We start from the raw sequence: 27,089 nt of genomic DNA, 5'->3' as shown, positions 1-27,089 counted from the left end.
AGACCATCCCGCACACACTCCCCCACCCCTACACACCACTCTTCCTCTTTTTGGAAAGGTATGTGTTAACTAAACTAAAGATTGATGAAGTGTTTTACTATTCAAACAAGAATATTTCTCACATAAGATATGGCGATCACAAGGCCTTTGACTTTTACACATTAAATTTCTATAATTTATTCCTTTATAAGCCTACTGAGGGAGAACTTGAAGCTCTAAAAGCGAACTTTAGAATTAGAAGATTGATGTAAACAGTGACAAAGAGATAGAAGATGATAGGATTTCAGCGGCTAATTGTTCATCCTTCTGTGTACCAGCAAGCGTACTGAGCCAAGAGCCACCAAAAGACATATTTCTCAAGTTCAGGTAAGAAATTGGACATGCACACACTGCTGTATATAAAATGGATAACCAACAAGCATAATCTGTACAGCACAGGGAACTCTGCTCAATGTTATGTGGCAGCCTGGATGGGAGGGGAGTTTGGGGGAGAATAGATACATGTGTATGTATGGCTGAGTCCTTTTGCTGTCCACCTGAAACTGTCACACCATTTTAAATTGGCTATACCCCAGTACAAAATACAAAGTTTGAAACAAGAAAAAGCGGATCTTTACCCAAGACAGTATGTGGATGAGTTCCATTTAGAGTGAGTGCTACTGCAAATGGTTGATGACTAACCAATAAGAAGTAGAACTGTTCTCTGTATCTCCTTTATTATCATTCAGACAGAACGGAAGCTGAGAAAGTAGGAATGTAGAATGTTTACATTAATTCTTCTTTACTTTGTAAAAGATACAATTTTATTTCCAGTAAAGTGGCAGGTTACAGAGAAGTAACAGGGACTGAGGGCTTGCCAGGTAGTACTAGTGGTAAAGAACTCACCTGCCAATGCAGGAAACACAAGAGATGCGGGTTCAATCCCTGGGTCGTGAAGATCCCCTGGAGAAGGAAGTGGCTACCCTCTCCAGTATGCATGCCTGGAGAACCCCATTAACAGAGGAGTCTGGTGGGCTACACAGTCCATAGGGTCATAAAGAGTCAGACCTGACTGAAGCGGTTTAGCATGCATACGTGCACAAGAGGGGATGAGGCTGAAGGCTTGCCATGTTGGCGGGGCTGTTAAATGCTCCCTTGGTAGCAAAGAGACTGGCAGTCTTCCTCGGAGAACTGTGGTCACTCTTCTGCAGCATCGGAAATGAGGAAAGCTCTGCTGTGGGAAGTGGTTTCTCTTCCTTTTCCATGTGGGTGGCAGTGAGGTCTGAGCATCCAGAAATCAGAATTAGAGACATTTGTGCTCACGCTTCCCTAAACCAGTATTTCCTGAATGTGTCCCATTGTGGATGGGGCAGTGGGAGCTTATTCTCTGTGTCAGTTCTGGGGTTTGGGAAAAGGATCTGGAAATAAAAACTATAGACAAACTAGAGATGAAAGAAGGGAATGCAAATAGATTTCCAGCTTCATTTGTATCAAACTCTGTGCTGGTCTCTCGCTGTCTTATCTAATTCTCAGAGGAGGACTGAGACCCAGAGAGATTAGGGAACTTGTCTGAAGTTGCACAGCTAAAACAAGCAGAAGCAATCTGTCAACTCCCAAAGCTCACACTCTCTCTACTTCATTATGCTGAACAGCAGGTTACAGAAAGAACTGAAAAGCAAAGCCATTCTAAATGCTCATCTTTCCTGGCTGAAAAATCAAGCAAGCAAACAAACAGATCTTGTTTATGTTGTTTCACTTTGTATAATGGCTTGCTTAGAAACAGATCGGGAGCAAGGCCTTCCAAATAAAGCTACTTCTGTCTTTTGCTTCTTGGAGACATTCTTCAAGTGTGTCTGGGGTGATGTGGAAGGTCCTGGAATAACTATTATCATAGATATAGCTTTGCTACCTGGGACTGTGAGCTGACTTCCAGTTTGGAAGAATGCCTGGGATGGTTATACACACGGAGGCATATAGCCATGTCTATGTCACACGATTATATTACATGTAAGTCATTTAGTAACCTTTGGATTTTAAAATATCTTAATCAAAAACTCTGGCTCCAAGTCTATGGTCCCATTGTGGGCCATAACTAAATAAATAGATTTTGAGGGTAGTGTAGAGCAATTCTTCTCACACTTTAGCATTCTACCTGTGGGGCTGTTACAACACAAACTCTTGGGCAACCTCTGAGTTTGTGGGTCAGGTCGTCCGCAGTGGCATCCAAGGTTTGCATGGACGGCAAGAACTTTCTCACACTGTTATGCAGGGACCATGCTTGGAACGAGTCTGGCTGAGAAAGTGAGCAGGGCAGTAAAGAACTGGAACAAGTTCTGAATACTTTTTTTTTTTGGCATTCAAGATTTTTCAGCTATGAGCATGAGACTACAATTCATTCTTTTTGTTTGATGATTTCTTGAATCAATTCAGTTCGATTCAGGATATAATTTTGAGTGTCTTCTCTGTTTTGGACATGATGCCATGCACTATGGATGAAATTCAGTTTTAATGCCTTTCAAGAAATAAATGCTAAAGGCTCTCACAGTTGTTCTAAGCTGGAGCTTAAAAACAGGTAAACAAATACTCATCATAGTATTATAGAAAAGGAAGGACAATTAGGGCTAATCTACGACACCTTCATTTATGGATGAAGATATGTTCCAGATAAATAACTTGTCCCAGTTCATACAACTGTGGACATGGCCAAGATTCTAAATTCTATATTTTTTGTAAACAACTCAGAACAAAATTCTGTGCTAGCTTTTGAGGGGAAAAGGCCTTTTCTGAGAAGTGTTGCTTAGATACATTCTTTCCTTTCTATTCCTACTTTCACTATTATTCCCTTGTGTGAATTTATCACATTTCTTTCTTGCTATTCTGATTGCCAGATCTCTACTACCTCTAACTCATCCTGTTCCCAGTAAAGTACTTGTCTCTCTGATGTTCATCATAGATCCTCACTCTCTTGAATGTAACTGCAGCTTTTCTGCCCAGTCTCCACTATTGCTCTTACTGTTCCCCACCATGAACCTTCAGCCCCAGACCAGACATTAACACCCAGGTATCAGCCATTGTGAATTCCTAATCTTCACTATCATGGGTTCACCAATTTAGAAGGTCCATTCCTTCCTTCGGGGCTCTCCCTATGGCTTAAATGGTAAAGAATCCACCTGCCAAAGCAGGAGACACAGGAGATGAGGGTTCCATCCCTGGGTTGGGAAGATCCCCTAGAGGAGGAAATGGCAACCCACTCCAGTATTCTTGCCTGGAGAATCCCATGGACAGAGGAGCCTGGCAGGTACAAAGAGCTGGACACAGCTGAGAACACATGCACTCCCATCCCTCCATCACACAGGGAATCAGAATAGAGTGTTGGCTTAGAGCATGAGCTCTATAAGACAGATCATAATGAAATCTTAGCTACAGCCTTTGGACACTGTAACCTTTCCAGACTTCCTTTGGTTTCTTCATGTAGGAAGGGGGCACTTATTCACAGGTGTGCGATGGAGATTAGATAGGTGGAGATGATGCACACAGAGGACTTCACCTGGTCCCTGGCATGTAATGAGTAGAGCTCCCTCCCTGGTCTCTGCTTCAACATTGATCCTGGAACTCAGCAGAATAAATCCTCCACTGTAAATGGATAACAGATAAATGGGACTCCCCTGGTGGCTCAGATGGTAAGGAATCTGTCTGCAATGCAGAAGGCCCAGGTTCTATCCCTGGGTTGAGAAGAATCATCTGGAGAAGGTAATGGCTACCCACTCCAGTAGTCTTCCTGGAGAATTCCAGGGACAGAGGAGCCTCGTGAGCTACTGTCCATAGGGTCACAAAGAGTCAAACACAGCTGAGTGACTAACACTTTGTGTGCAGAGAGAAGGAAACACTTTGTAAACAGGTAATTTTCCTTCTCTGTTCTCACGCTTTCAGTGGTTTCTCACCTCACTGAGGGTAGACAGTGCCATTCAGGGGCTTGCAAGACTCTCACCCTCTTTCCCTCTGTGGCTTTGTCTCTGATTGCTCTCCTTTTGCCTTCTTTCCCAGACACACTGCTCACCTGGCCTTTTCTCCAATCCACTAGGTATCTCCTGCCTCAGAGCCACGACTCATGCTGTTCCTCCTCCTGAAATGCTGTTCCTCCAGATATTTACATGGCTTCCTTTCTCATCTCTCAGGGCTCTGCTCACATACCGCCTCTTTAGTGAAGCTCTCCCTGGCCACCTAATGTACAGTAATGACTCCCTACCCATTATTTCTAGCTACTTCCTCTGCATTATGCTTCTTTTTAGTGTTTTTTAACTTATACCATATTAAATATATTTCATATTTTATTGTCTGTCTCCATATAGTCTATGTTATACATATATATTTTACTGCTAGGACAGAGAAGGCAATCCATAAGTATTTAATAAATGTTTATATAATACTGAAGGAAAAAATCTTACATCGGTAATTACAGGACTAGAAATCTACATATATTTATATTGGTTGTAGTGTCTCTTCGTGTATAAAAACATATTGAGTTTTTTACTTCTATTAATCTGACCCATTTTCACTTCCCATATTATTGGGTGTTTAAAACTTTTATGTATGTTCATGTTATTTCATTTGATCCTCAAATATATTCAAGAATGGTATAAATATTTATGTTATTGAAATTTGCTGAATATAGGGAATGGGCTCTATTGGATTGAGGATGAAATAGTATTAATACTTTAAAAGTTGTAATTTGTATCTTTGTTTAGAAATTCAAAGCAGAAATCTCAGGAGTAATTAACATTAGAATCAGTATAAATCAAGCTTAGATTATAGATAATGAGATTATATAGAATCAAGATTTATCCTGATTTTTAAGGTCATTCAGAAAGATAAACATTTATGCCTAAGATTTAGAGTATAAAACTGAAGTCTTCTTTTTTTAATACCTGATTTTCTGTCCTTGCCAAGTCTACATTTCTTCTTCCTTCTTCTTGCACTCCTCCTCTGCTTTTTTCTCTTTGTTTTCTTTGTCTTCCTCCTTTACCATTTCCCTGTTTTCCTCCTGTTCCATAGATTTCTTATTTTACTTTGCTTTTTAAAATACTCATTTTACGTACTTCTAATTCCTGATGATGAGGTGTTTTACTAGCATGTATATGTTTTTTAAAGCATGTATAATCAAATGAAAGTAAAGCTGAGACTGTGAAAATAAATAAAAAAGAAGTTAAAAACAAATACTCACTGTCTCCCCTGGAAAAAAATTTCAGAATGAATTAAATGTCTCTAGAGAGTTGAGATCAAACTGATGGGTCTGTTCAGTGGTAGAAGATGGGATGACCCTGGATGGATGGAAGGAATTAACTTTTGTCCTGGGCAAAACCAAAACAAAATAGCTGGTTATTCATTAATCCAATTACCAAATATATATATTCATGCTATCTTAAGTCTTTTGGTGCTCAATCCCGAAGACATGTCCAACTCTTTGCAGACCCATGGACTGTAGCTTGCCAGGCTCCTCTGTCTACGCAGTTTCCCAGGCATGGATACTGGAGAGGGATGCCACTTCCTCCTCCAGGGGACCTTCCCAACCCAGGGATCAAACCCACATCTCTTGCATCTCCTGCTTTGGCAGGTGGGTTCTTTACCATGGAGCCACCTGGGAAGCTCAAGTATTCTGGGAGATGCTGAAAAGTATTAAAACATGATCTCAGTCTGTAAGGAGTGAATAACATATGGATATAGTTGATGTGTTAAACTGTAATTGGTATTAAAATAATGCAATTAATTATAGCTCTCACTCAAGTGGAAGTTCCCTGTTTGATCTAAATACTGACTTCAGTGAACCTGCTCAGGCTGCAGTGATCATCACCACAGTGAAGTTGGGTGTCTAAGCATAGTCTCACCTTGCCTGCATGACTGGAGGGGTCCCCCTAATGGTTGAACAGTTCCCCAAATCTCAAATGGGGCTTCTTAATGACAGAAACAGGAACTACCCTGGGCCTGTGCCCAATCCTGCTAGTCCCATTTCCTCTACGAGCCTAGAACAATGGCTTTTTAAAGTTACGTAACTAGTAAATCCTGTGTCCTTCACACGCCTTTTGAGCTTTGGTCTACAGATATATTGAGTTTTGACTCACAAACAGATATGGGCAAGTCTTATTCTAAATTGAGCAGCAGCATCAGGTACTGCAGGGACTTAGGTCCTTATATCTATATGGACAAGCCGCTGTGAGCATCCAGTAGGTATAGTGAACAAACGTCTATGTGATGGGATTTCAGGGTTGCCAAGGAAAATGTGCTACCGTCTGTCTCTTCTCCATCGTGCCTTAAGTTCCATTGTTCACATCAGTGTCCTTAAAATAAGGCTCTGCCTTGTTAAATTGCACGCTTTGTATAGGAATACTAGCATCCTCACATCTTACCTATCACAGGAGGTTATGGTAGGAGAAATTTCTGCCTTGCTTGAAGTATCATAAGTTTTGGAGAATCTAAGAAAGGGAAGTGGATTCTCTTTGTCAGTTTCCCCCTCAAATCGTTCATCCTTTTTGCTTTTCAGAGTGGCATCACTGTTGGCAGTTACTCTGATTCTTTCTCCAGAATGATCTTGAAATTGGCCCTCATACATCGTAGCCAAAGAGTCAATAAGTTGTGAGGAAAACAGCCCAGAGGAAAACGGATTGCCTTTAGGTACAGAACACAGAGTTCATCTTGGTTGTTAAACTCAGTGTCCAGAGGAATTTGCATGAATCGTCTTCTGTAGGTAGTTAAGGAAGGATAGTCCAAGACGGGGTGTGTGTGTGTGTGTGTGTGTGTGTGTGTGTGAAAGGAACGTGTGGTATCTAAAAGCACAAAAGTTACGAAATGGTGGAACTGATTTGTGGAGCTTCAGGAAGGCTGCCAATGGCACTTATGTTGTTAGAGAGAAACTCTGGGACAGAACTGGTCCTGGAATTTGGGACTACAGATATTTCAGCTCTTGTCAGGAAAAGAAATGCAAACACTGGTTTGGATATTACAGCTGATGCTAAATCAATCGTGAACGTATTTAGCCACAAAAATTCAAAGACTTAATTGGTTTTTGAAGATTCATATTTGAAATAAATTTATGCATAGATACATAGATGAAAATTTGAAGGAATAGGTAATTTTTCACATGCTAATTTTTAAAGGTGTAACCTACACAGAATGAAATACATGGATCTTAACCATTTAGTTCTCTGAGTTTTGACAAAGTACATACCCATGTGGTACCTGCCAAGGCAAGATGGGGTGCTCATCCATCACTCCAGAGGGTGTGTTTCCTGTCTATTTGCAACCAATGCATAGCCACACCCACCTTCCCCAGACCGGCCCTATTTTCTTATTTCTATTGTCATAAATTAGTTTCATCTGTCTTTCAACTTCATATAAATGAAATGATAAAATATGCATTATTTTGTACTTGGCTTTTTAAACTCAATGCAGTGTTGATGAGATTTATGCCTGTTGAATGTATGACTAGTTTATTCCCTTTTTATGACTGAGTAGTTTTCCATTGCATGACTATATTAGTCATTGAAATAAATAGATAAACTATCTACATCTATATCTGTGTCTATCTCTCAGGGTTCTCCAGACAATAGAATCAATATATATAAAGAGATTTTATTTTAAAGAAATGACCCCTGCAATTGTGGAGGATCTAGTCTATCTGTTTTTCCTTTCAATGCCCAGTAAATGTTTATTGTGTACAGTATATTATGGACAAAATTCTGTAGAGATTGTATTTTACTATCTTCTTCTGAAGAATATTAATTATTTTTTAGCAGGCAGTTCAACTACTGGCTGAGAATTTTGAACTTATGGAGGCTTGATTTTAGGCTTTGTTAGGGAAAGTACATTTCGGTCTTTCCTTCTTCTGGGAGAAGTTTCTTGGTCTTGCGATATTGTTTTTACTCCTAAAACATGGCAATTTGTGATGCCCTGGAAAGCCTGAGGTTATTACAGTCTGCTCTTTGTATGAATTAACACTGTATACTCTGTCTTCTGTTTTGTAGGCAGCAGTTTAAATCTCTAGTCAACAATATCTTTTTCTATTTGTCTCCCAGAATGATGGAAATAAAAACAAAAATAAACAAATGGAACCTACCTAAGCTCAAAAACTTTTGCACAGCAAAGGAAACAATAAAACAAAAAGGCAACCCACAGTTGGCATAAAATATTTGCAAATGATATGACCAAAAAGGGATTAGTCTCCATAATTTATAAATAGCTCATAGCTTTTAATAGCTTTATAAAAAATAAAAACAATAGCTTTATACATTTATAAATAAATTTATAAATGGTGTTTATCAGCATCAAAGTAGACAACCCAATCAAAAAATGGACAGAAGACCTAAATGGATATTTCTTCAAAGAAGACATACAGATGGCCAAGAGGTGCATGAAAAGATGTTCAACATTGCTAATCATTAGAAAAATGCAAATCAAAACTAGAATGAGATATCACCTCACACCAGCCAGAATGGCTATCATCAAAAAATCCACAAACAATGAATCCTGGAGAGGATGTGAGAGAATGGAACCCTCCTATACTGTTGTGTGAATGTAAGTTGGTACAACCACTATGAAGAACAATATGGAGGTTCCTTAAATAATGCCATTTGTAGCCACATGGTTGACCTAGAGATTGTCATACTGAGTGTAGTCAGACAGAGAAGGAGAAAACTCGTATGACATGCCTTATAAGTGGAATCTAGAAAGAAATGATACAAATGAGCTTACAGAAGAGAAAGAGACTCACAGACTTAGAGAATGAACTTATGGTTGCCAGGCGGAAGGATAAAGGAAGGGACAGTTGGGATGGACATGTACATAACTGCTGTATTACAAATGGACAGCCAACAAGGACCTATCATACAGCACATGGGACTCTACTCAATATTATGTGTCAGCCTGGATGGTAGAGGAGTTTAGGGGAAAATGGATACATGTATGTGTGTGGCTTTCCTTGTGGCTCAGAGGGTAAAGCATCTGCCTACAATGCAGGAGACCTGGGTTCTATCCCTGGGTTGGGAGGTTCCCCTGGAGAAGGAAATGGCAACCCACTCCAGTATTCTTGCCTGGAAAATCCCATGGATGGAGGAGCCCGGTAGGCTACAGTCCACGGGGTCGCAAAGAGTCGGACACGACTGAGCGACTTCACTTCATGTGTGTGGCTGAGTCCCTTTGCTGTTCACCTGAAACTATCACAGCATTGTTAATCAGCTATACCCCAATACAAAATAAAAAGTTTAAAAAATCTCTGGTCAGTCCTTTGAGCCAGCCTACTTCTGATTTCCACTGTGCTTCTTGGGGAAAAGCACAGGGACCACAGATCAGGGCTCAGCCAAGGGTTTGAGGGGAGTTTTTCTCAGATTTTGAGCCTACTTGCTCTCTGGCTCCCCCCTTTCTGGTATTGCCCCCCCTAATTTCTACCTTCTTTGGAAGTTCTGAATCATATTCGCTGACATCTCAGTCCAATGAGACCTTAGTTTTCTGCTTTAGTGTCTGGCTTTTTTCGCTCTGTATAATGTTTCTGAGATGTATCCATGCTGTGTGTATGAATAGCTTGTTATCTTTTATAACTGAGTAGCTTTCCATTGTATGACTGTATCTGTGTCTGTAGCTGTTAAGTTGGCCAAAAATCTGTTTGGGTTTTTCTATAAGCTCTTACGTATTTCCTCTTAGAGGAAAACATAGGCAGAACACTTGATGACATAAATGAAAGCAAGATCCTCTATGACCCACCTCCTAGAGTAATGGAAATAAAAACAAAAGTAAACAAGTGGGACCTGATTAAACCTAAAAGCTTTTGCACAGCAAAGGAAACTATAAGCAAGGTGAAAAGACAACTTTCAGAATGGGAGAAAATAATAGCAAATTAAACAACTGACAAAGGATTAATTTCCAAAATATACAAGCAGCTCATACAACTCAATGCCAGAAAAACAAACAACCCAATCAAAAAAGTGGGGAAAAGATCTAAACAGACATTTCTCCAAAGAAGACATACAGATGGCTAACAAACACATGAAAAGATGCTCAACATAGCTCATTATTAGAGAAATGCAAATCAAAACCACAATGAGATATCACCTCACACCAGTCAGAATGGCCATCATCAAAAAGTCTACAAGCAATGAATGCTGGAGACGGTGTGGAGAAAAGGGAACCCTCTTGCACCGTTGGTGGGAATGTAAATTGATGCAGCCGCTGTGGAAGATGGTATGAAGAGTCCTTTAAAAACTGGGAATAAAACCACCATATGACCCAGCAATCCCACTCCTAGGCATGTACCTGTAGGAAACCAAAATTGAAAAAGACACATGTATCCCATTGTTCATTGTAGCACTACTTACAATAGCTAGAACATGGAAGCAACCTAGATGTCCTTCAACAGATGAATGGATAAAGAAGTAGTGGTACCTATACACAATGGAATACTACTCGAGCATACAAAGGAATGCATTTTGAGTCAGTTCTAATGAAGTGGATGAACCTAGAGCCTATTATACAAAGTGAAGTAAGTCAGAAAGAGAAAGATAAATATCGTACTTTAATGCATATATACAGAACCATGGAAATATGGTACTGAAGAATGTATTTATAGGATAGCAATGGGAAAAAATAAAGTATATAATATGATATATAACTGTTTATAGATATAAAATTTTATACTTGAAAAGGAAAAGAAAAAAAAAGGAATTGGCCTTTTGCTTGAGTTCTAACCACACTGCAGTAAACATTCCATAAAGTGCTGTGTTGCAGAAAGCCCGTAACATGCATATCACCCAGTGCAATTCCCTTTTCTCAAAGATCGACTCCTCACCAGTTTTCTGTTTTTTTGTTGTTGTTGTCTAACACTGTGAAATGCCAGGCTGGATGAATCAGAAACTGGAATCAAGATTTCCAGGAGAAATGTCAGCAACCTCAGATATGCAGATAATACCACACTAATGGCAGAAAGTGAAGAGGAACTAAGTGGGCTTTTGATGAGGGTAAAAAAGGAGTGTGAAAAAGCTGGCTTAAAACTCATCATTCAGAAAACCAAGATCATGGCATCCGGTCACATCACTTCATGGCATATAGATGGGGAAACAATAGAAACAGTGAAAGACTTTATTTTCTTGGGCTCCAAAGTCAATGTGGACAGTGACTGTAGCTGTGAAATTAAAAGACACTTTCTCCTTGGAAGGAAATCTATGACAAATCTAGACAATGTATTAAAAAGCAGAGACATCACTTTGAAGACAAACGTCATGTAGTCAAAGCAATGGTTTTCCCAGTAGTCATTTTTGGATGTGATAACTGGACCGTAAAGAAGGCTGAGCACCAAACAATTGAATTGTGGTGCTGGACAAGACTCTTTTGAGAGTTCCTTGGACTGCAAGGGGATCCAACCAGTCAATCCTAAAGAAAATCAACCCTCAATATTCATTGGAAGGACTGATGCTGAAGCTGAAGCTTCAATACTTTGGCCACCTGTTGCAAAGAGAGGACTCATTGGAAAAGACTCTGATGCTGGGAAAGATTGAAGGCGGGAGGAGAAGAGGGCAGCAGGATGAAGTGATTAGAGAGCATCACCAATTCAATGGACATGAATTTGAGGAAACTCTGGGAGATAGATGAAGACAGAGGAGTCTGGTGTGCTGCAGTCCATGGGGTCACAGAGTCAGACAGGACTTGGTGACTGAACAACAATCACAACCAATGCCTTCACATTGTTTTTATAAAAATGTTTGTTTTGAGTTTGTGATTGTTATCTATAGGAGGATCATTCCCACACAGGTCACTTTACCATTAGGTTTTCAGAACTGGAACTTTCCTCTTTTTTTAAGGTATACTCTATTTGTTTAGTCTTCAACAGTTTCACTAAGACATGACCAGGTGTGAGTTTTTAGAATTATTCTGCTTAGTGTTTGCTAAGATGTTTAACTGATATAGGTCAATTTCTTTCATCAATTTTTGAGCATTTTTGGCCATCATCTCTTCTAATGAGTTACTTTCCTATTTTTTCTTGTTCTTGTATTAATTAATTCTCTCTTTTCTCTTCTGGTGAAACTTCAATTAATGTATGTCAGAAAGTTTGGTATCACCACATAGACCTTGAATAGTCTCTTCTTTTTCTTTCTGTACATCAGTTTTGATAATTTCAGTTGATCTGTATTCAAGAAAATGACTTGAAAATCCACTGTGTCCAGTTTCCTGATTAGCCACTGAAACTTTGGTGGTGGAGAAGACTCTTGAGAGTCCCTTGGACTGCAAGGAGATCCAACCAGTACATCCTAAAGGAGATCAGTCCTGGGTGTTCTTTGGAAGGACTGATGTTGAAGCTGAAACTCCAATACTTTGGCTACCTGATGCAAAGAGCTGACTCATTTGAAAAGACCCTGATGCTGGGAAAGATTGAGGGCAGGAGGAGAAGGGGATGACAGAGGATGAGATGGTTGGATGGCATCACCGACTCAATGGACATGAGTTTGGGTGGACTCCAGGAGTTGGTGATGGACAGGGAGGCCTGGCATGCTGCGGTTCATGGGGTCGCAAAGAGTCAGACACGACTGAGCGACTGAACTGAACTGAAATTTTTATTTCTGATACTACATTTTTTTTTTTCTAGCATGTACGTGTATTTGTTTTTTAATAGTTTCCATCTTTTTGCTGTATTTCATTAACAGTTTCCATGTATTGAATAATGCCATTTCTACTAGATTCTTTTAAATATTTATTATAATATTTTGAATTGCCTGTGATAATTCCAACATGCCATCTGTGTGCTTGTTTCTATTGACTATTTATTCTTTTAAACAGATCACTTCTCACTTTGGATGATCCAAAATTCTGGACTTTATAATGGGGATTGAGATTTAAAGGCTAGTAAAGACTGAAGTAATATTATTTACTACCCTCTGCCCCTGAATCAAGACGTTTTTCTATCAAGCCTCGAGCATTGACAACTAAATCAGTATAACCTGGTTAATTTCAGCTGTCTCTGCTTTGCTAAAGCTTTAGTAAGGTTTAGATCACTACTGACTTCAAACGTTTTGAAGGCTGGATCAGGACTTTCCCTTCACGAGGACTCGGATCTGAGCTCTGGCAAGATCTCAAGGCTCTCCTCGTACTTTACAGCCAAATTACTTTCTGTACCCTGGCTTCTAGACTTTTTAATTGCTCAGAGTACTCTTGGTTATTTATTCACACTCTTAGTTCTCTGACCCTTGGGAGATCTCTCTTCATCTTCCTGTCTCACCACCAAACTTCAGCAGCAATTGCTGGCATCCACTGAGAGCCTTAAGTGCCTCAGATGGACTTGCCGGGTCCTCAGGCCTCTGCACGGGTGCTTCTCGTAGGGAAGGCCCTGTGCGCCTCGCCCTGTCCCCAGCTGTACCTTCACCTGAAGGAACTCTATGAGGAAATGGCGGGCTGGAGTGACTTGCTCCGAGGCCAGGGCTCCTTACGATTCTAATTCATTGCACCAGCCCTTGCTCAGTCACTGAGAGAGAACTGAAGAGTTTGGACTGTTTCCTCTGACTCTAGTCCGTGGTAGTTTTCTCCTATTTCTACACTATTTTCTCATAAAGGAAAGCAATTTGTCTCAAATCTCTACCAGGAAGAGCTCAGCACTTTTTGGATTTTGTTCCTTTAGGTTTCTTTCCATCCTCAACTCTCTGATGATTTTAAACTATGTTTTTGGAGTTTAACCATGTATTCTCACTGGGGCTGGTCTCCTGTAATTTTTTACATGTTTCTTTGGAGCACAAGTTACAGTTAAATTTAATGTTCATTACAAAATAATTTAATAAATGCTCTTACTTGAATGGGGTTAGGGTAAATATTGTTTTAAATCCATAAAAGATGAAGGTTAATTTTACAGAAATTCTTTACGGTCAGGGAACCTATCTTTGAGAAATTCATGGCCTCATAAAGAATTAAAAATTTATTTTCATAGGGTGGGAGAAAGAGATGATAGGAACAGATTACTAAATCTTATAAAACAGACAGTGATATTCTTTTTTAAAAGAAATATTTATACTTTATCTCAGTAAGTAAGAATACGTGTTAAAACAGACACATGCATATGTATACATATAAATTTATACATATATACATACATATTAAATTCTTTAAGAAGGAATTTAATACTTCATCCCACTTAACATTAATACACACTCATTATTAAAAAATCAAAAGGCATAGAAATATGTAAAATAGAGTTAATATTTCTTTTCCTCTTTAAAAATGATCACTGTGAACTTTTTTTATGTGTGTGAATATATATACATTTTTTTTTTCATTTTCCCTTTTAAATTATCTATACGGGCTTCCCAGGTGGCGCTAGTGGTAAAGAACCTACCTGCCAATGTAGGAGATGCAGATTTGAACCCTGGGTAGGGAAGATCCCCTGGAGAGGGCTTGGCAACCTATTCCATTCTCTGGAGAATCCCATGGACAGAGGAGCCTGGTGGGCTACAGCCCATGGGGTTGCAGATTTGGACATAACTGAAGTGACATAGCATGCAATACACAGAACTATCTAGATCTTTTTTCAAAATAGAAATTACGTTAATAATTATACAACATGGTGTCTTTTAGTTGACATACATGGACAGAATGTCATTCCATTATGTATTTTCCTAACCAATTATTTTCTCCAGAAAGCATCCCTAATTATGGTGCTTAAGCAAAATTGAAATAACAAATAATTAATCTCCAAAATATACAAGCAACTCATGCATCTCAATACCAGAAAAATAAACAACTCAATCAAAAACTGGGTCAAAGGACTAAACAGACATTTGTCCAAAGAAGACATACAGATGGCTAACAAACACATAAAAAGATGCTCAACATCACTCATTATCAGAGAAATGCAAATCAAAACCACAATGAGGTACCATAACATGATGGTCAGAATGGATGCCATCAAAAAGTCTACAAGCAATAAATTCTGGAGAGGGTGTAGAGAAAAGGGAACCCTCTTACACTGTTGGTGGGAATGCAAACTAGTACAGCCACTATGGAGAACAGTGTGGAGATTTCTTAAAAAACTGGAACTATAACTGCCATACGACCCAGCAATCCCACTTTGGGATACACACCGAGGAAACCAGAATTGAAAGAGACACGTGTACCTGAATGTTCATCGCAGCACTGTTTACAATAGCCAGGACACGGAAGCAACCTAGATGTCCATCAGCAGACAAATGGATAAGAAAGCTGTTGTACATATACACAATGGAGTATTACTCAGCTATAAAGAATAGCACATTTGAGTCATTTCTAATGAGGTGGATGAAACTAGAGCCTATTACACAGAGTGAAGTAAGCCAGAAAGAGAAACACCAATACAGTATATTAATGCATATATATAGAATTTAGAAAGATGGTAATGCCGACTCTATATGCGAGACAGCAAAAGAAGCACAGATGTAAAGAACAGACTTTAGGACTATGTTGGAGAAGGCGAGAGTGGGATGATATGAGAGAATAGCATCAAAACGTGTATATTACCATATGTAAAATAGATGACCAGTGCAAATTCGATGCATGAAGCAGGGCACACAAAGCTGGTGCTCTGAGACAACCCAGAGGGATAGGATGGGGAGGGAGGTGGGAGGGGGCTTCAGGATGGTGGGACACATGTATGCCCATGGCTGATTCATGTTGATGAATGATAAAAACCACCATAATATGTAAAGTAATTAGCCTCCAATTAAAATCAATCAATTAATTAATTAATTTAAAAAGAAGTATACCAAGGGGGAAAAAAGAAATTACATTAATAATTGTACAACACAGTGTGTTTTAGTTGACATACATGGAGAGAATGTCATTCCATTATGCATTTTCCTACCCAATTATTTTCTCCAGAAAGCATCCCTAACTATGGTGCATTAAGCAAAATTGAAATAATCAATTTTTACTTTATTTTCTTCCAGAATATGACTTCAGTTCAGTTCAGTTCAGTTGCTCAGTCGTGTCCAACTCTTTGTGACCCTATGAACCGCAGCACGGCAGGCCTCCCTGTCCAAAACCAACTCCCGGAGTTCACCCAAACCTGTGTCCATTGACTCGGTGATGCCATCCAAACATCTCATCCTCTATCGTTCCCTTCTCCTCCTGCCCTCAATCTTTCCCAGCATCAGGGTCTTTTCAAATGAGTCAGCTCTTTGCATCAGGTGGCCAAAGTATTGGAGTTTCAGCTTCAACATCAGTCCTTCCAAAGAACACCCAGGACTGATCTCCTTTAGAATGGACTGGTTGGATCTCCTTGCAGTCCAAGGGACTCTCAAGAGTCTTCTCCAACACCACAGTTCAAAAGCATCAATTCTTCGGCGCTCGGCCTTTTTCACAGTCCAACTCTCACATCCATACATGACCACAGGAAAAACCATAGCCTTGACTAGACGAAACTTTGTTGGCAAAGTAATGTCTCTGCTTTTTAATATGCTATCTAGGTTGGTCATAACTTTCTTCGAAGGAGTAAGTGTCTTTTAATTTCATGGCTGCAGTCACCATCTGCAGTGATTTTGGAGCCTAAAAAAATAAAGTCTGACACTGTTTCCACTGTTTGTTTTTTTTTTTTTTTTTTTTTTTGCCATGAAGTGATGGGACCAGATGACATGATCTTAGTTTTCTGAATGTTGAGCCTTAAGCCAACTTTTTCACTCTCCTCTTTCACTCTCATCAAGAGGCTCTTTAGTTCTTCTTCACTTTCTGCCATAAGGGTGGTGTCATCTACATATCTGAGGTGACTGATATTTCTCCCGGCAATCTTGATTCCAGCTTGTGCTTCCTCCAGCCCAATAGAATGGGAAAGACTAGAGATCTCTTCAAGAAAATTAGAGATACCAATAGAACATTTCATGCAAAGATGGGTACAATAAAGGACAGAAATGGTAGGGAACTAACAGAAGCAGAAGATATTAAGAAGAAGTGGCAAGAATACACAGAAGAACTGTACAAAAAAGATCTTCACAACCCAGATAATCATGATGCTGTGATCACTCACCTAGAGCCAGACATCCTGGAATGTGAAGTCAAGTGGGCCTTAGGAAGCATCACTATGAACAAAGCTAGTGGAGGTGATGGAATACCAGTTGAGCTATTTCAAATCCTGAAAGATGACTCTGTGCAAGTGCTCCACTCAATATGCCAGCAAATTTGGAAAACTCAGGAGTGGCCACAGGATTGGAAAAGGTCAGTTTTCATTCCAATTCCAAAGAAAGGCAATGGCAAAGAATGCTAAAACTACCTCACAATTGCACTCATCTCACATGTTAGTAAGGTAATGCTTAAAATTCTCCAAGCCAGGCTTCAGCAATACATGAACTGTGAACTTCCAGATATTGAAGCTGGATTTAAAAAAGGTAGAGGAACCAGAGATCAAATTGCCAACATCCGCTGGATCATGGAAAAAGCAAGAGAGTTCCAGAAAAACATCTATTTCTGCTTTATTGACTATGCCAAAGCCCTTGACCGGGTGGATCACAATAAACTGTGGAAAATTCTTCAAGAGATGGGAATACCAGACCACCTGACCTGCTTCTTGAGAAACCTGTATGCAGGTCAGGAAGCAACAGTTAGAACTGGACATGGAATAACAGACTGGTTCCAAATAGGGACAGGAGTATGTCAAGGCTGTATATTGTCACCCTGCTTATTTAATTTATATGCAGAGTACATCATGAGAAACACTGGGCTGGAAGAAGCACAAGCTGGAATCAAGAATATCACTTAAACTCACCCAACTCTTCCCTATGGTTACAGTTTGTCCCATGTTTCTCAGATGTCTTATAGCCTGCATTAGCTATGCATTTCCCTCCACCAGAAACCACACTGGGGAAAATTGTTAGCAATGACACTGCTTCCCATACCAGGATTTGTCTGAGCTCCACTGCCATTGGCAAAGTGAAGGGGTTCTTATTGCCAACTGGGTAACAAGAGATTCAGTTCTAAAATCCTGTCTTAGAGTTTGCTTTCATAGACCATACATGGCAGCATTGCTTGCCATAAGTTAGGTCTCTTGGGTGCAAATTCTGTGATGAAGCTTAGCATGCAGGATATTTACTATGTAAAGCTCTGGGGAGAAGAGGGATTGGGAGATGAGGCAGCCGCTGACCTGGCTTAGAATCAACAGTGCCTTCTACAATGGTTTTATTTCCATGGTGACTATGGCTCTCTGATGACCAAATGAACTGTCCTAAGTCGAAGCAATAGGTACCCTGAAAAACAGCATGAAATAAACCACGCAGAAAGAACAGGGTAAATCATGCTTGATCCTTTCCCTTTTTTAAACCATTTTTTTGAAGCTTCTCGTAACCATCAAAGGTAACAAGTGGAGTGTGCTATTTTTTGTATAATTACTAATTCATGATTTCATATATATAAGATCCATTTCAGACCTTTCCAGTGATTTCTAGTGATGCTTAAACTGTTCCACAAACTAGCCCATGAGAACTGCTCTCATTGTTTCCAGTGTCTCTTTGCTTTGACCCCTATGATCTTTGACAGCTTTCTTGCTTTTAAGCACAAGATGTCACAGCTTTATTTAACATATTTTTTTTCCACTCAGGCCTGGAATCAATGTTTCCCAAGGAGCAAAATAAAGTTCCAACACCAGAATCGAAGCCCCAGAGGTGGTCTTTGCTAACTCATTTCTTGCTGCTTCTGGAACTTCTCAGTGGACAGGTACTTACATAATATGTATATTTTTAAAAGATAAATAAATATAGGTAGGTGTCATCAGCTCAGGCTACGGTAACAAATAGCATAGGCTAGATGGTTTAAACAACATTTATTTCTCAGTTCTGGAGAATGGGAAGCCCAAGATCAAGGTGCCAGCAGATCTGGTATCTGGTGCGAGCCCACCTCCTGGCTTGTCGGTGGCCACCATGTTTCATCATCACATGAAAGGGGACGATGTCATTTCTTTCCTGTCTCTTCTTATGAGGGCTCCCTCTTAGGATCTACTGACCTCCCCGGAGCTCCATCTTTAAATATAACACACTGGAGATTAGAGTTTCAACATGAATTTGGGGGTGGGTGGTGGATAACAAATATTCAGCCCATAATTGAAGTATTTTTTAGCAAAAAAAAGAAATGTGTATATCCAAAATGATTTTTCTATTTCAAATGTTGGTTACAGTGTGTTAATTTATCTGTTTTTATACTTTTCTTCCCATAATTTCTTATATCAAAAATCTTGGTGACTTGATGTTAGTATAATTGCTTATTTGATTTATCCTATAACCTACACAGGCAGTAATTTCAAAATAACAATGGCAATATCATTAACAATAAAGCTATTGATTGCAGCTTGAAATTTGCTTATGGTGGTTTTTATCCTGAAGATGTATCTCTCTAGCGATGGACAGTAAACATACTGCATTTTAAAGTTATTTGAAGTAATTCTCTGTGTGTTTATGTCAACAATTTGTTACAGAATTAGATTCTTTTTTTTTTTCATTTTTATAAAGTGCTTAGCTTTGTATTTCTGAAATAATTATACATATAGCTTATGTGACAAATAGATTCAAGGGATTAGACCTGATAGAGTGCCTGGAGCACTATGGATGGAGGTTGCTGACATTGTATAGGAGGCAGTGATCAAGACCATCCCCAAGAAAAAGAAATGCAAAAAGGCAAAATGGTTGTCTGAGGAGGCCTTACAAATAGCTGAGAAAAGAAGAAAAGTGAAAGGCAAAGGAGAAAAGGAAAGATATACCCACCTGAATGCAGATTTCCAAAGAATAGCAAGGAGAGATAAGAAAGGCTTCCTCAATGATCAATGCAAAGAAATAGAGCAAGACAATAGAATGGGAAAGACTAAAAGTCTCTTCAAGAAAATTAGAGATACCAAAGGGAACATTTCGTGCAAAGATGGGCACAATAAAGGAAGAAGTGATATGGATCTAACAGAAGCAGACGATATTAAGAAGAGGTGGCAAGAATACACAGAAGAACTGTACAAAAAAGATCTTCATGACCCAGATAACCATGATGGCATGATCACTCACCTAGAACCAGACATGCTGGAATGCAAAGTCAAGTGGGCCTTAAGAAGCATCACTACGAACAAAGCTAGTGGAGAAGATGGAATTCCAGCTGAGCTATTTCAAATCCTAAAAGATGATGCTGTGAAAGTGCTACACTCCATATGCCAGCAAATTTGGAAAACTCAGCAGTGGCCCCAGGACTGGAAAAGGTCAGTTTTCATTCCAATCCCAAAGAAAGGCAATGCCAAAGAATGCTCAGCCTACTGCACAACTGCACTCATTTCTCATGCCAGCAAAGTCATGCTCAAAATCCTCCAAGCTAGGCTTCAATAGTACGTGAACCAAGAATTTCCAGATGTACAAGCTGGATTTAGAAAAGGCAGAGGAACCAGAGATTAAATTGCCAACAACCACTGAATCATAGAAAAAGCAAGAGAATTCCAGAAAAACATCTACTTCTGCTTCATTGACTATGCTAAACCTTTTGACTGTGTGGATCACAACAAGCTGTGGGAAATTCTTAAAGAGATGGGAATACCAGACCACCTGACCTGCATCCTGAGAAACCTATATGCAGGTCAAGAAGCAACAGCTGGAACTGAACATGAAACAGCAGCCTGGTTCAAAATTGGGAAAGGAGTGTATCAATTCTGTATAATTGTTGCCTTGTTTATTTATTTTATATGCAGAGAACATCATGCAAAATGCCAGGCTGAATGAATCACAAGTTGAAATCAAGATTGCCAGGAGAAATATCAGTAAACTCAGATATGCAGATGATACCACTCTTATGGAAGAAAGCAATGAGGAACTAAAGAGCCTCTTGATGAAGGTGAAAGAGGATAGTGAAAAAGCTGGCTTAAAACTCATTTAAAACACTTAAAACATTTAAAAAACTAAGATCAAGGCATCAAGTCCCATCACTTCACAGCATATAGATGATAAAATAATGGAAACAGTGACAGAATATATTTCATTTTCTTGGGCTCCAAAATTGCTGCAGATGATGACTGTAGTCATGAAATTAAAAGACACTTGCTCCTTGGAAGAAAAGCTATGACAAACCTACACAATATACTAAAAAGCAGAGATATTACTCTGGCAACCAAGGTCCATCTAATCAAAGCTATGGTTTTCCAGTAGTCATTCATGTATGGATGTGAGCTGGACCATAAAGAAGGCTGAGCTTTGAAGAACTGATGTTTTTGAACTGTCGTGCTGTAGAAGACTCTTGAGAGTCCCTTGGACTGCAAGGAGATGAAACCAGTCAATCCTAAAGGAAATCAACTCTGAATATTCATTGGAAGGACTGATGCTGAAACTGAAGCTTCCATACTTTGGCCATTTGAAGCGAAGAGCTGACTAATTGGAAAAGACCCTGATGCTGGGAAAGATTGAAGGCAGGAGGAGAAGGGGACTACACAGGAGGAGGCATTGGATGGCATCACCGACTCAATGAACTCAATGAGTTTGAGCAAGTTCCAGAAGATGGTGAAGGACAGGGAGCCTGGTGTGCTGCAGTCCATGGGGCCACAGTCAAACAACAACAAAGGCTTTTGCAGGGTTCTCAAGTTTGTACATATACAGACATTCAGTTGCTATTTCAGATTCTTGCCCCACAGGAACCATTTTTAAATAGCTTTTGGTTTGTCTTTATATTGCTTCATGAGAGTAAATTTATATCTTTATTCCTGATTTGAAAGCATTTTTTTTAAAATTTGAAAAGTAGAAGGACTTTCACACAGAGTCATGTAGTTGTATGTCCTGGTTCTGTAGTGAGACAGCTGTACCATACAGGAGATTGCTTCCTTTTGTGCTAATAGAGACTCAGAGCATAGGACTTCTAGTTAGAAAAATCAATTATTACAAATCTTCAAGGAGACATACTGGAATATTATAATAAAAATAGAATATGATCTCATTCATATAGTGCTTTTCAGAATATATAGCAATTTCACTATGAATTAATTAATTGATTTTCACAATAATCTTTTGACTTTATCTCCATTTTACAAGTCAGAAATTGAAGCCTAGGGACAGAAATGCTTTGTTCAAGGACTTGCATTTACTTGTCAGCTAATTACTGATGGAGATTAGGGAAGAATTCAAGCTATCTGCCTCTAGCTCCACGTTGTAATGATGCTGCTTCTCAAATTACTTGCAAATACACATGAAACCCTTGTGTCTTAAGCCATGTCTTCTGGAGTTGTTTACATCACTCCAAGTAAATTTTTGAAGTAGGAAACCTTCTACTTCCTTTTTGAAGATTCACAGAACAAAATAACATTAAATCAAGTCTTTGAAAATTTCTGCACTTTTTGAAATCTGTGTAATGTTGTATTTTAAATGTTTCCAATTTTATAGACCATAGAATACCCCCAAGTCCCCTGAATCTGGACTAAGCCTGAAAGGTGTCAAAACTGTAAGGCTTGTTCAAGTATGGGTGAGTGGATTTCATGGCAGCTTCAATAAGCAACTATTTTTTTGACATGGACCATGCTTGAGAATTACATTTGGTTTAGATGGACGTCTATGATGTGTCATGTCAGAAGCCGAATTTTGAACATCAACTGTGTTGCAATTTGATCCAGTCAATTCTTTAGCAACTTAATCAGGCCCCATTTTTTTTTTTTAAAGACATTTACTGGTAATGTTTTCCTCATAGAAAACTTCACCCATATTTAGTTAACAGACTAACAGGAGAATCTACAGCAGCTGAAAGGTGCTTCTGTGTGTTCCTAGCAACGGGGAAACCATGACACAGCAGGGCCTCAGCAGGAACTGTCTGCATTTTGTCATCTGTGATGAGGTAAGTTGATCCTGGAGATAAATGAATCTGAGATATAAAGAAGGATTTACCCCTGGAAAATATGCTCTGCACTAAAACAGTGGTAAGTGTGGATGTGAGCAGAACAGAACACATGGTAATAGAAAGTCTTGGGTTTTCAGAAAATTTATGTACAGAGTAATAAAGAATGAATACTACAGTTCTTTTAATCCAATTTTCTGTTGATGGGCAGGACTGTGTTCCCTCCTGGTTGTTTGACCTGAGGCCAAACTATGGTGGAGGTACTGAAGATAATGGGGACCTCCTTCAAAAGGTCCCATGCATACACTGCTGTGCTGAGTGCCCCCGACCCTGCAGCAGGCCACCGCTGACCCGCGCCTCTGCTGGGGACTCCTGGACACTCACAGGCAAGTCTGGGTCAGTCTCTTTTGGGGTCACTGCTCCTTTCTCCTGGGTCGTAGTGTGTACAAGGAAATTTGTGCACATCAAGAGAAAATTGGATTAAAGATTTACTGAGCAAGGCCCAGGCCATCAGAACAAGACCCAGTTTCCCTCTCAGTCAGTCTCTCCATCAGGAAGCTTCCATAAGCTTTTTATCCTTATCCTTGACATGACATTGACATTGAAGTCACTCAGTCGTGTCCGACTCTTTGAGACCCCATGGACTGTAGCCTACTAGGCTCCTCCGTCCATGGGATTTTCCAGGCAAGAGTACTGGAGTGGGTTGCCATTTCCTCCTCCAGGAAATCTTCCCGACCCAGGGATTAAACCCGGGTCTCCCGCATTGTAGGCAGACGCTTTACCATCTGAGCCACCAGGGAAGTCCTTATCCTTAAGAGGGCCAACAGAACAAAAACCATAATCACAGAAAACTAATCAAACTGATCACATGGACCACAGCCTTGTCTAGCTCAATGAAAAAATGACCATGCTGTGTAGGGCCACCCAAGACAGACGGGTCATGGTGGAGAGTTCTGACAAAACGTGGTCCACTGGAGAAGGGAATGGCAAACCACTTCAATATTCTTACCTTGAGAACTCCATCAACATTATGAAAAGGCTAAAAGATACTACACTGAAAGATGAACCCCCCAGGTTGGTAGGTGCCCAATATGCTCCTAGATATCAGTGGAAAAATAACTCCAGAAAGAATGAAGAGATGGAGGCAAAGCAAAAACAACACGCAGTTGTGGATGTGACTGGTGATGGAAGTAAAGTCTGATGCTGTAAAGAACAATAATGAATAGGAACCTGGAATGTTAGGTCCATGAATCAAGGCAAATTGGAAGTGGTCAAACAGGAGATAGCAACAGTGAACATCGACATTTTAGCAATCAGTGAGCTAAAATGGACTGGAATGGGTGAATTTAACTCAGATGACCATTATATCTACTACTGTGGGCAAGATTCCCTTTGAAGAAATGGAGTAGCCATCATAGTCAACAAAAGAGTCTGAAATGCAGTACTTGGATGCAATCTCAAAAACGACAGAATGATCTCTCTTCCTTTCCAACGCAAACCATTCAGTATCACAGTAATCCAAGTCTATATCCCAACCAGTAATGCTGAAGAAGCTGAAGTTGAATGGTTCTATGAAGACCTCTGTCCATGGCAAGAATACTGGAGTAGGTTGCCATTTCCTTCTCCAGGGTATCTTCCCAACCCAGGGATGGAGCCTGAGTCTCCTGCATTGGCAGGTGTATTCTTTAGCACGGAGCCACCTGGGAAGCCCAGAGAAACACTGGCACCCTTGTAAACTGAAGTCACAGTTCACCTTACTGTGTAAACCCAAAAACCAGAGAGATTTGATCGGGAGGTGGATACAGACTTCGTCTCTTTAAAACATTCAGAACCCTGATATCCTTTAAATTAGGATGCAGAGAAATACAAAACAAAATGGATTTGGTAAGCAAACCAGAAAACCACAGTTGTGAGGAAAATTTTCACAGAATGGGATTTCAGGAGCTAAGAGGCGGATCAAGTGTTCTGTTGATTGCAAAGCATGGGGTAAGCCGACATCGCCTGGCCAAGCTGTGGAGTGTCCCCAAAACTAGAACTGTAGCGAAGGCATCCAGTGTGTTTTGAGATAGGATGGTAGTGGTTTAGTCACTAGGTCATGTCTGACTCTTGTGATCCCATAGATGGTAGCCTACCAGGCTCCTCTGTCAACAAGGCAAGAATACCAGAGTGGGTTGCCATCCGCCTACTTCGGGGGATCTTCCTGAGCCAGGGATCGAACCTGCATCTTCTGCATTGGCAGGCAGATTCTTTATTTCTGACCCACCAGGGGAGCCCTTTTTATCGGATATCACACACCAAAGTGGAGAATAGACATGGAAAGTTAGGAAGGGCAAAGTCTAAGGATTTAGGAAAATGATTTTAATCGACACAATATTTATAAAATTATTAAAGAATTTAATTTTTGAATGAAGATACTGGGAAATTCAGGTTGAATAATTAAAACTGATTATTTTCAACTCACTTTCCATATTTATTGGAAATTTACAATGAAACTTATATGCATATATTTTAAAAATCATTCTAGAAACCAAGTCTCCATTTCAATGTTAGATTTTGGAAAAGGAACGGCAAATTAAATCCAAAGATATAAAGGGAGGAAAAGAATATGATACCAAAGAGATTAAACAGAGCAAACACACAGTCAAAAAAAGAGTATTAGTAAAGTGAAACTTGCTAAATTAAAAAGATGAATAAAATTGCTGAACCCTTAGCACATGTGTGTAATGCTGAAAGATAGACAATCTCCTTTCACGCAGAAACAAGGCTAGCATGGCGTCACTACCTTGTCTCCTGATAGTGGAGGCCCCGAGGAACACATTAAGAAAAAGAAAACACTTTAATGCTAGCACAGTAAGAAACTGGCATTCTGTGCATAAGATATAATCATGAAGTGAAAGTGAAAGTGTTAGTATCTCAATCATTTCTGACTCTTTGGGACACCTCGGACTATATAGCCCACCAGGCTCCCCTGTCCATGGAATTCTCCAGGCAAGAATACTGGAGTGGGTTACCATTCCCTTCTCCAGGGGATCTTCCCAACCTAGGGATAAAACCTGAGTCTCCTGCATTGCTGGAGGATTCTTTAGCATCTGAGCCACCAGAGAAGTCCAAGATATAATCATTTATACAGAAAATTCAAGGTTTTACACATAAACAGTATCAACAAAAGAGAGAATGTAGCAAGTTTGCTGACTTTAGCCAGTGTGCAGAAATTGTTGTATTTGCATACACCAGTAACACAGTTAGAAATTAAACTTTAAGAACAAGGTACTATTTAAGAAAACATAAAAATTCCTAATTCCTAATTCTAGGTGCAAGAACTCTATGTAGACCATTTTAAAACATGTTCTACAAGAATTCTATGTAAAACATTGTAAAACATTTTCAAAACAATTCGATATATTGAATTCATGGATCTTAAGACAATTCATCCTTGTAAAGGTGGCAATTTTAAGAAAATTTATTGATACCCTTCAGTCAAAATCCCAGTAAATATTTGTTGTTTGGGGGGTTTGTTTTGTTAATGTGTGTGTGTGTGAAAAAGCGGTTTTTGTTTCAAAGTTGGTAGCCAGTTTTCTTACAAGTCTCATGTATTACCCAATTTTTAAATCCCGAGCACTGCATCAACTGCACTTGGTGGGTCAGAGGGCCCATTCATCGCAGAAGGCGCTGGCACCCGACTCCAGTACTCTTGCCTGGAAAATCCCATGGACGGAGGAGCCTGGTGGGCTGCAGTCCATGGGGTCGCTAAGAGTCGGACACGACTGAGCGACTTCACTTTCACTTTTCACTTTCATGCATTGGAGAAGGAAATGGCAACCCACTCCAGTGTTCTTGCCTGGAGAATCCCAGGGACGGGGAGCCTGGTGGGCTGCCATCTCTGGGGTCGCACAGAGTCGGACATGACTGAAGCGACTTGGCAGCAGGGCCCATTCACGTGTTCCCAGGCCCCTGTGTGCCAGGCACTACATGTGGTCACTGTGGTACCAAGGTGCGCTTCTGCCTTGTTCTAACGATTCATGGATGGTTTCATTCTTTTCCAAATTAAAACAAATCCATGCATGTGTTGTTACATAGTTTTGCTTTAAAATTTATATAGGTCTATGGTGGAAAATGTGCTTATCAATTTTATGAAACTAATAAGCTAAAACAAATGCATCATATTTTAGCTAAAATTTGTTCCCTTACATACGAAGAGTCATTGTTCTACTCTTTTCATTGGTGGCTGCCACAGGAAAAACTGAAAAAATGTGACTTCTACCCATGTTCAAAAAGCAGACAGACCAAGAATCTCGTGCCTTGTC

The 27,089-nt window shown here is 39.8% G+C and overlaps 1 long non-coding RNA gene across 1 annotated transcript; it reads left to right on the top strand.

Moving 5' to 3' along the window:
* The first annotated feature begins 18,554 nt into the window (after window positions 1–18,554).
* On the top strand, window positions 18,555–23,165 carry LOC138991209 (uncharacterized). Its single transcript, XR_011467167.1, has 3 exons — window positions 18,555–18,669; window positions 22,662–22,785; window positions 22,997–23,165. It is a non-coding gene; the product is annotated as an uncharacterized lncRNA (long non-coding RNA).
* The last annotated feature ends 3,924 nt before the right edge of the window (window positions 23,166–27,089 follow it).

The sequence above is a fragment of the Bos mutus genome, chromosome 16, assembly GCF_027580195.1.
Source record: "Bos mutus isolate GX-2022 chromosome 16, NWIPB_WYAK_1.1, whole genome shotgun sequence".
Taxonomy (NCBI): domain Eukaryota; kingdom Metazoa; phylum Chordata; class Mammalia; order Artiodactyla; family Bovidae; genus Bos; species Bos mutus.
The sequence above is the reverse complement of the archived record's forward strand: the minus strand, read 5'-3'. Positions and strand labels throughout refer to the sequence as shown.